We start from the raw sequence: 8,180 nt of genomic DNA, 5'->3' as shown, positions 1-8,180 counted from the left end.
AAGACCGATCTTACTTCGAGAAGAGGAATAATTCAATGTTTGTAAATGGCATTTTCACGTGTCTAATACTGTGTATTGGTAATGAAATGTTACATCGTGTTTTATTAGCTGATACGACGGTGTATTGAATACATATAAAAAAAATTCGCGAAATGTTGAGAAATCCACGTGATTAGATTGTGTAATAAGGATAAACTTTGATTTAAACATATTTTATTGCAAAATGTGCAATGGGATTGGGCACAAGTTATACAACTTATATAAAGCCCGTTCCCAAAAATAATAAAACATTCAAATTACAGACAAGATGGCATTTACAAGAGAATATATACATAATATATAAAGTTGTATTTGAGATAGAGAGAGAGGGAGAGAGTGAGGGAAGAACGAGAAAGAGAGAGGTGGGGGAGGGAGAGAGCTATTGTATAACCAGTATGCTCCTCAAGTTTCAACTCGTAATATACTATTATTTTAAAATCTAAAATCTACCCCTCCGATAAAGACGACAGAAGTTCTAAACCACTTTTCTTAACTTTCGACTTCTCAATGTTCATATCATCCTGTCTTCGGTTTGTCTTTCTCCTGGTCACTCTAGGCTTTCTTTGAATATTCGTTTCTCTTTTGTCGTCAGTATCGGAGGGTTATACAAATATAATTTAAGTGTAAATACAAAACCAGTAAGATGTTGGGAGTAAGGCAGATATGGGAATATTTGATATTAATAGAAGGACGAAGTTAAAATCTATGAGTATCTTTGATATATTGCTGAGTGTGCATGAAGATTAATTCGTTTTCTTGTGTACTTAAGTTCATATTTCCAAAAAGTAATAAATTGACAGAGAGTGGAATAAATGAGTTTAGCTGTCGAAATAGAATGATTCTTTGGTCACTATATGAATTACAATTAAAAAAGAAATGCTGTGGATCTTCAACTGGGAAACCGCAATGACATTTTTGATCTGTTACAATATTGGCTCTGAATAAATGGCTACGTAATGAACTTGAACGATTTCTTAAGTTTGTATGTATAATGTTTAATTTACGGTCTCCAAAATAAAAAAAAGTTGGGTATTACAGGTACGTCTTTGTTCTGGATAGCATGTTTAAAATTAGAGAATGACTCGCTATGTCTTGTGTTTATAGGTAACTGGTTCCATAAACGAACGGTAGACGGGAAAAAAGATATATTTGAAGATTCAAGTCTATTATTAGGAAGTGTGTAATTTTCTGCATTACGAAGAAGGTGTTGGGTGTTATCAGCAACTATAGAAGGAAGGAGTGTTTGTAGATAGGTTGGGGTTAGCCCATGATGTATTTTATAAAAGAGTTGGAGTTTTCTGCGAGACCGTCTGTTAGATAAGGGCTCCCACCCAGTTTCACAGTATATAGAGTTTCTGCTTGAGAACGATGGTAATCCCGTAACAATGCGACCTGCCTCTAATTGTAATTTTTCTAAGATTTCAGCTTCAGCGACCGTACAACCGTCCCACAACTCACAACAATATTCCAATATAGGAAGAATAAAAGTTCTATAAATTTTGCTTAACGTTTGTCTAGAGAGAATGAATTTTAATTTCCGTAGAACACCTAATTGTTTCGTGACAGTTTTACTGATATGGTCTATATGTCTGCCCCACTTACACTCAGAATCAATATACACTCCAAGATGTCGGTGGCTATCAACAAAGTCGATATTTACATTATTAAAAACAATATCAATTACATAATTAAGGTCAATATTCGAAATGAGGATAGCCTGTGTTTTTACTGGATTAAATTTCACTAACCATTTATCGGCCCAAGATTGGATATTCGAAAGATCGTTATTTATTTTTTGCTCTATAACTTGTGGAGATTTGTCAGTGCATAGAAGAGAAGTATCATCAGCGAACAGCTTAGATAGGCTGTCTAAATTATCAGTAATATCATTAATATAAAGAATAAATAAAAGGGGACCTAAGACAGACCCTTGAGGCACCCCTGCCTTAGTAATTTTAACATTAGATTTAGCATTCCCCAAACATACTTGTTGCGACCTATTCTTAACATAATCAGTTAACCATATCAATAATTTCCCCGATATACCATAGCTAGTTAATTTTTTTTCCAATCCCCTGTGCCACACTCTGTCGAACGCCTTAGAGATATCACAGAACACTAAACAGGTTGGTTGTCTTTTTTCCAAATTATCACATATATTTTGAAAGATTTCTATGAGTTGATGAGTAGTAGAATGTCCAGGTTGAAAACCAGACTGATATTTATAAATAAGCGAATTATCTAACAAATAATTATGTAAGTACTTTGCGATTAGTCTCTCAAATACTTTACCAATTGTACATAATAATGAAATGGGTCTATAGTTTGAGGGATCTTGTTTGTCACCTTTTTTAAATATAGGAATAACTAATGCACGTTTCCATTGTGTAGGAAAGGATCCAGTCTCTAATGAGGTACGAAAGATAATGGAAAGAGGGTAGGCTACTGCACTTGCAGTGTTTTTTAGCATAATGTGACTAATTGAATCGTGTCCTACTGCTTTCCCACTTTTTAATGATTTGAGGATGTCAATTATGGCATTTACGGTAACTGGTACGTCAGATATTATAGAGTCAGTTCTAGGTTCAGCAATAGGAACTTCCACCCCCCTGTCATCAATATTGGATATTGATATAAAGTAGTCGTTTAAAATATTTGCCTTTGTGTAGTCATCAATTTCAATAATTCCAGTCGCACTCCGCAAAGGAGGTATACAGTTAGATACATCAGAATTTTTAATAAGTCTGCGGACAAGTTTCCAAAATTTTCTGGGATTTGAATTACTAAAGTTATCGAGGAGACCATTAATGTCCGCATAAAACAATTCTTTTTTTCTTTTCTTTTGATTGTTAACTTTATTGCGCTGTTTTCTAAAGTTATTTAAATTTAACGGAGTGCGATTAGATTTATATTTATGAAGTAGTCTATCTCGTTTCCTAATTTCTCGTCTTATGTCCGAGTCAAACCATGGTTTATCATTTGGCCTAATGGTTACAATTTTGGAAGGAATGCACGTGTCTGCTATGCCTAAATATTTATCTGAAAAAACTTGACACAAGTCATCAACATTACCTGTTTGAGAAAAAAGTTCAGTCCAGTCAGTCGTCTCTAATTTATTGTTAAAAAGATCAAAATTTGCATCATTATAACACCAAATTTTACGCTTAAAGTTTTTAGTTATCGTTGTGCCTACAGTCAATTCGACACAAGTCGCCTGATGATCAGAGATATCACGATCTATATCAATAGTGTCCGCAAAGGTGTGACTACACGTGTCAGATAGAAGAATAACGTCAAGGAGTGTGTCGCACGTGCGCCCGATTCTAGTCGGTCTGTCTATTACATTGGTGAGGTGAAAGTGATTTATTATGCTTATGAAAGGATGATTTCTGTCTGCTGTAAGAAGGTCTACATTGATATCGCCTACAATGAGTATATGAGAAGTTTCGTTAAATGCTGATTCAAGGGAGAACCGGAAGGAATTCCAAAAAGCGTGTATGCAATTTGGAGGTCTGTATACTGTGCAGAGAAGGTATTTTTTATTTGGAAACTGGATCTCAGTCCACACAACTTCACCTATGTGGAATTCTAAGTCGGCTCTACGACTAGTGCACAGGACATTGGAAGTATATACAATAATCCCCCCACCCGGAGCCCCACGGTCTTTACGGAACATATCATACCTATCTAGAAGCATGTCGTCGTCTGCTATCGATATATCGAGGTGAGTCTCAGTAACACATATTATATCACAATCAGATGCTAAATTCTCTAGATATGCTAGCTTATTTCTAAGACTCCGAATGTTAAGATGAAATAAAGATATATCGTTAAAATGTGGGATGGGGCCTGGATTTGGATGAACATCGTTACAGGTGATCAACAATATCTGTATAATCAAGAAGAAGCATGGATTGTCGACAAGGGCAGATAAAGATAACTGAACCATAAGTGTTAATTTGATAGCATAGTACTTTAAATTAGAACATATTCCACTTAATAATCTATAAAGATTCATATGTAAAAGGTACTGACTATGTGTTAAAACATAATGTGTACACTTGAACATATATGTCTCTATAATATCATTATTTAGAGGAACCTACATATAGATATGAAATGAACCAAGTAGCAACATTACATGCGAATGACAAAGACCTAATAGATCAAATTTCTATTACAAAAGGGCCCTACATGTGATGTGAATATGCTGAAGGTTCAAATCCTCAACTTCTATTAGTCAAAATATTAGAATACCATAAATTGAGTTTTTCAATGACTAGGGGTGGATTCATAACATTATATTCATGGGTGTCATGCATGTTATCTTTTTCACAAATGAACTTCTAAAACCTAATAAATAAAACATGACATATAAATAGCTGTTGTCTAAATATAACAGCTTTTGTTTGGAATATTTTCAGAGCAGCATACAATTTGAATTATAATGATTTATGTACCAAAGTAATTTTTTTTTACAATAACCAGAGTACAGAAAAGTCAGAAACATCTATTGTGTATTGTTGATGTATACCCACTCCCCCACTTACTGGCATTTTCTTATAAAAACCACCACAGCCTCATTAATAATTCATCTGTTCGTAGTAAAACAGATCTGTGACTGGACACTTGAGCCTATTATATTATACTAGACTAGTGTTACTAATGTAGGTTTACAGAAAACCACCAACATCACATATACAAAGTAAGCATTAATGCATTACGGTAACCTTTCGATAACACTTCAGTTTCCTATCTTGAAAAGATTTCATACGAAATTCCATTATAATGATTTTGCAATGTCAGATGTTATAGAAAAGAAATACATGTACATTATGTATATATGTACATATATTATTGATTCGTGTTTTTAGTACAGAAATGTTACATGCACTGAAAGATTGCTTCAAGCTTTTCCAGAAATTTTTCATTTTCCGCGGATATGTTTCATGTTTTTCTCTCGGTTGTATAAGGTCTGAACTTCGTGTTAAGGCCATCTTTGAAAACTTTATGTGTGTATTCTGGAGTTTAAAATAATTCCGAAATTTATATCAATCAATAACTTACACATACTGCAAGTTCCGTTATATATGATGAGGTATTTACGAAAATGTCATAACTTCTAGAACCAAGAAAATTAAAAAATGAAATAATTGCGAATGTAAAGTGAGCGGAATACATCCTATTGGAATTGTGTGATTATCCTTTCTATCGTTTGTATGTTTTGTTTGTTAGTTTGATTAATTAACGTCCTATTAACAGCTATGGTCATGTAAGGACGGCCTCCCATGTATGCGGTGTGTTGCGTGTATGTTGTGCGAGGTGCGTGTTTTGGGAGACTGCAGTATATTCATGTTGTGTCTTCTTGTATAGAGGAACTGTTGCCCTTTTTATAGTGCTATATCACTGAAGCATGCCGCCGAAGACACCAAGCAACACACCCCACCCGGTTACATTATACTGACAACGGGCGAACCAGTCGTCCCACTCCCGGTATGCTGAGCGCTAAGCAGGAGCAGAAACTACCACTTTTATTGCCTTTGGTGTGTCTCGGCCAGGGGACAGAACCCAGAGCCTTTCTCACAGGGGAGAACGCTCAACTCAAGGCCAAAAGTGAGGCGGTGCCAAGGGAGGCATAAGGAAACATAAAGACAGTTAAGAATAAGAGAAGAGATAAGATCCTTAATTTAGTCGCCTTTTACGATCATGTAATAGGGGCAGCAGGTAAAATTCAACGCACTATCGATTACGAACATTCGAAAAACTCTCATAAACACAACTGCTTAATTGTGTGTTTTATGTATCATTAGTACTTGAGGTCAACATATATAAACAACTATTTACTTATCTACCAAACCATGGTACGACTAACTCATCCCAGACCATAGACCATCCTTTCTGGTTAATGTCTCTCTGTACTATTTATTTCATAAAATACCAGTAATAGCAATTATTCAAATCTATATTTAGAAAATTCTATTAAATTTTCACACACCTTGTGAATAAGGTGACGATGTTGCTAACGACACATAAACATAGATTCACAATAGTTAGGGAACAGGTTATGACAACATGTCAACAAAATAGCGAAATGAATTTCAAATATATAGCAGACATAGTAAATGTTAAGCGAATTCGCAATGTTTACAAAGAGGTCCACAGTATAGGGTACACAATGTGTCTGTAGCCTTTTGAATAATCCTACTGCTACGCCCCCGCCATGAAGTTGCATTGACATATTTTGATGTCTTGCGTTCTATTATATATTCCATTATATATATTGATTATTAGGTGCATATTTCATCAAATGTAAATAATCTTTTATAAGTTTTACAATGTAATGCCAATCTAACTTCAACTGTAACGTATCATACTTATGTCTCAATTCTTTAAGTTCGCCACAAACTCCGGTATCATATAGTTAATCACAACATTGGTTGGTTTGGGTGTTTAAAGTCAAGATTTAGGTTGCAACCTCTACTCGAGATTTTTACCCACCTTTCCTTTACCTCGGGCTTGTGACCGGCTAAAGAGGAGTTTATTAATTAGTTATACAAGTTGACGGCTCTACGTTTGTTAGGAGTATAAAATATCGATAATAGTACTCTTTGGCACCCATGTACTCCCAATTAATGGCAACGCCAGTAAGTGAAATTAATTGTCAACTCTGACGTCATAGTTAGTTAAGTCACGATGTCATCAATAGCAATGAATAATTTAATAAAACAAATTCAAAAGGAAATATATGAAACACTCCCATGTGTCCTTAAATCTATAATATATAAAGGTAAGTCATTATATAGGGTTATGACGAACCGGTTTGTCGTAAACGAAAAACAATTGAATGGGAAAGAAAGTCAAAAATTGAAATTACATCAACGTACTATATGATGACCCAAGTCCACACGCAGTTGAGTTTGTACAATTCTTTTCTTTGTGAAACAGATGGCGTCATACTAATTAGTAATACTAAATTTTTAAATGTAGTAAATATTTAGTATACCTCTTACTATATTCCAAATACAGTAGTCATAGATGACTGTAAGATCTCAAAATTGTGTTTTGTTTGGTCCAAGGTATAAAATAATCACAAAAGGCGAACACAAAAACATAAACCGCTCGGACATAACGAATATATACCTATATATGCCCTATTGTTTTACTTCTATTGTTGGAAACAAATGTTTGCTTGAATTGACCAGTGATCGAGAGATAAAAAAATGGTATCTTCCACAAGTCCAAATTGTATATGTTTACACTTATAGACAATATCTGATATTTTTCTTGTCAAACAATCAGACAGTATTTATAAAATTATGACATATGTGCGATCTGTTTAACGGTTGATGCATTTAGACGTTTTGCTAAAAGAATAAAAAAAGAGTGAAAAATTGAACTGATGTAACATATTAAACTTAATCGACGATGTATGTAAATAATAACTACTGCGTTATTTTGAATGTAAAACTAATTTAATTGATTACTTGAAAAACATATGACATACAGTGTATATCGGTACTAGAAGTACTGATTTATTCAACATAATTAGTGGTTATGGAATGCCTATTTTGTACTAGTAATTGTGCACCAAAAAAGACCCTATTGCTTAATCCCATCAATCATGTGTTCATTGTTTCTATGTACATTTTTGTAAGTGAAACTAGTACAAGAGAAGAATTAATACACTTATCATACCAGTTCTATTAAAAATTTAAAAAATAATGTTCCACTAAGTACTTTTTAATTGGTGGTACATTTGTCTTTTTTTGTAATTTTGATAGAAATATGTCATCTCAGCTGTAAGGCATCTCAATTAAGGAATGATTCATAACATAGTATCAATGTACCACAACTTAATTATAATAAAATACGTGTAAAACAACCATAGCTGAAAATTCTTTTTTTTTATCATCAAGTTTATCTGACATGTCGTTGACAAAATGAGAGAGAAATTACAAACATAAGTAATGTGACTTCGGTTCTAGATTTTGGTGCATTTAAAACAGATAACAACTAATGTAACATTAATCATTAACTCGATCATTACTTTCTCATTTGTATTTGTAGATAAGCTAATGCTTTAGTCAACAGTGACCTTTTATAATTACCTCGATTTGACCCACTCTGTCCGGTATTTAACT

This window comes from Argopecten irradians, chromosome 10 (genome assembly GCF_041381155.1).
Source record: "Argopecten irradians isolate NY chromosome 10, Ai_NY, whole genome shotgun sequence".
Lineage (NCBI taxonomy): Eukaryota > Metazoa > Mollusca > Bivalvia > Pectinida > Pectinidae > Argopecten > Argopecten irradians.
Note: the sequence above shows the minus strand (reverse complement) of the source record.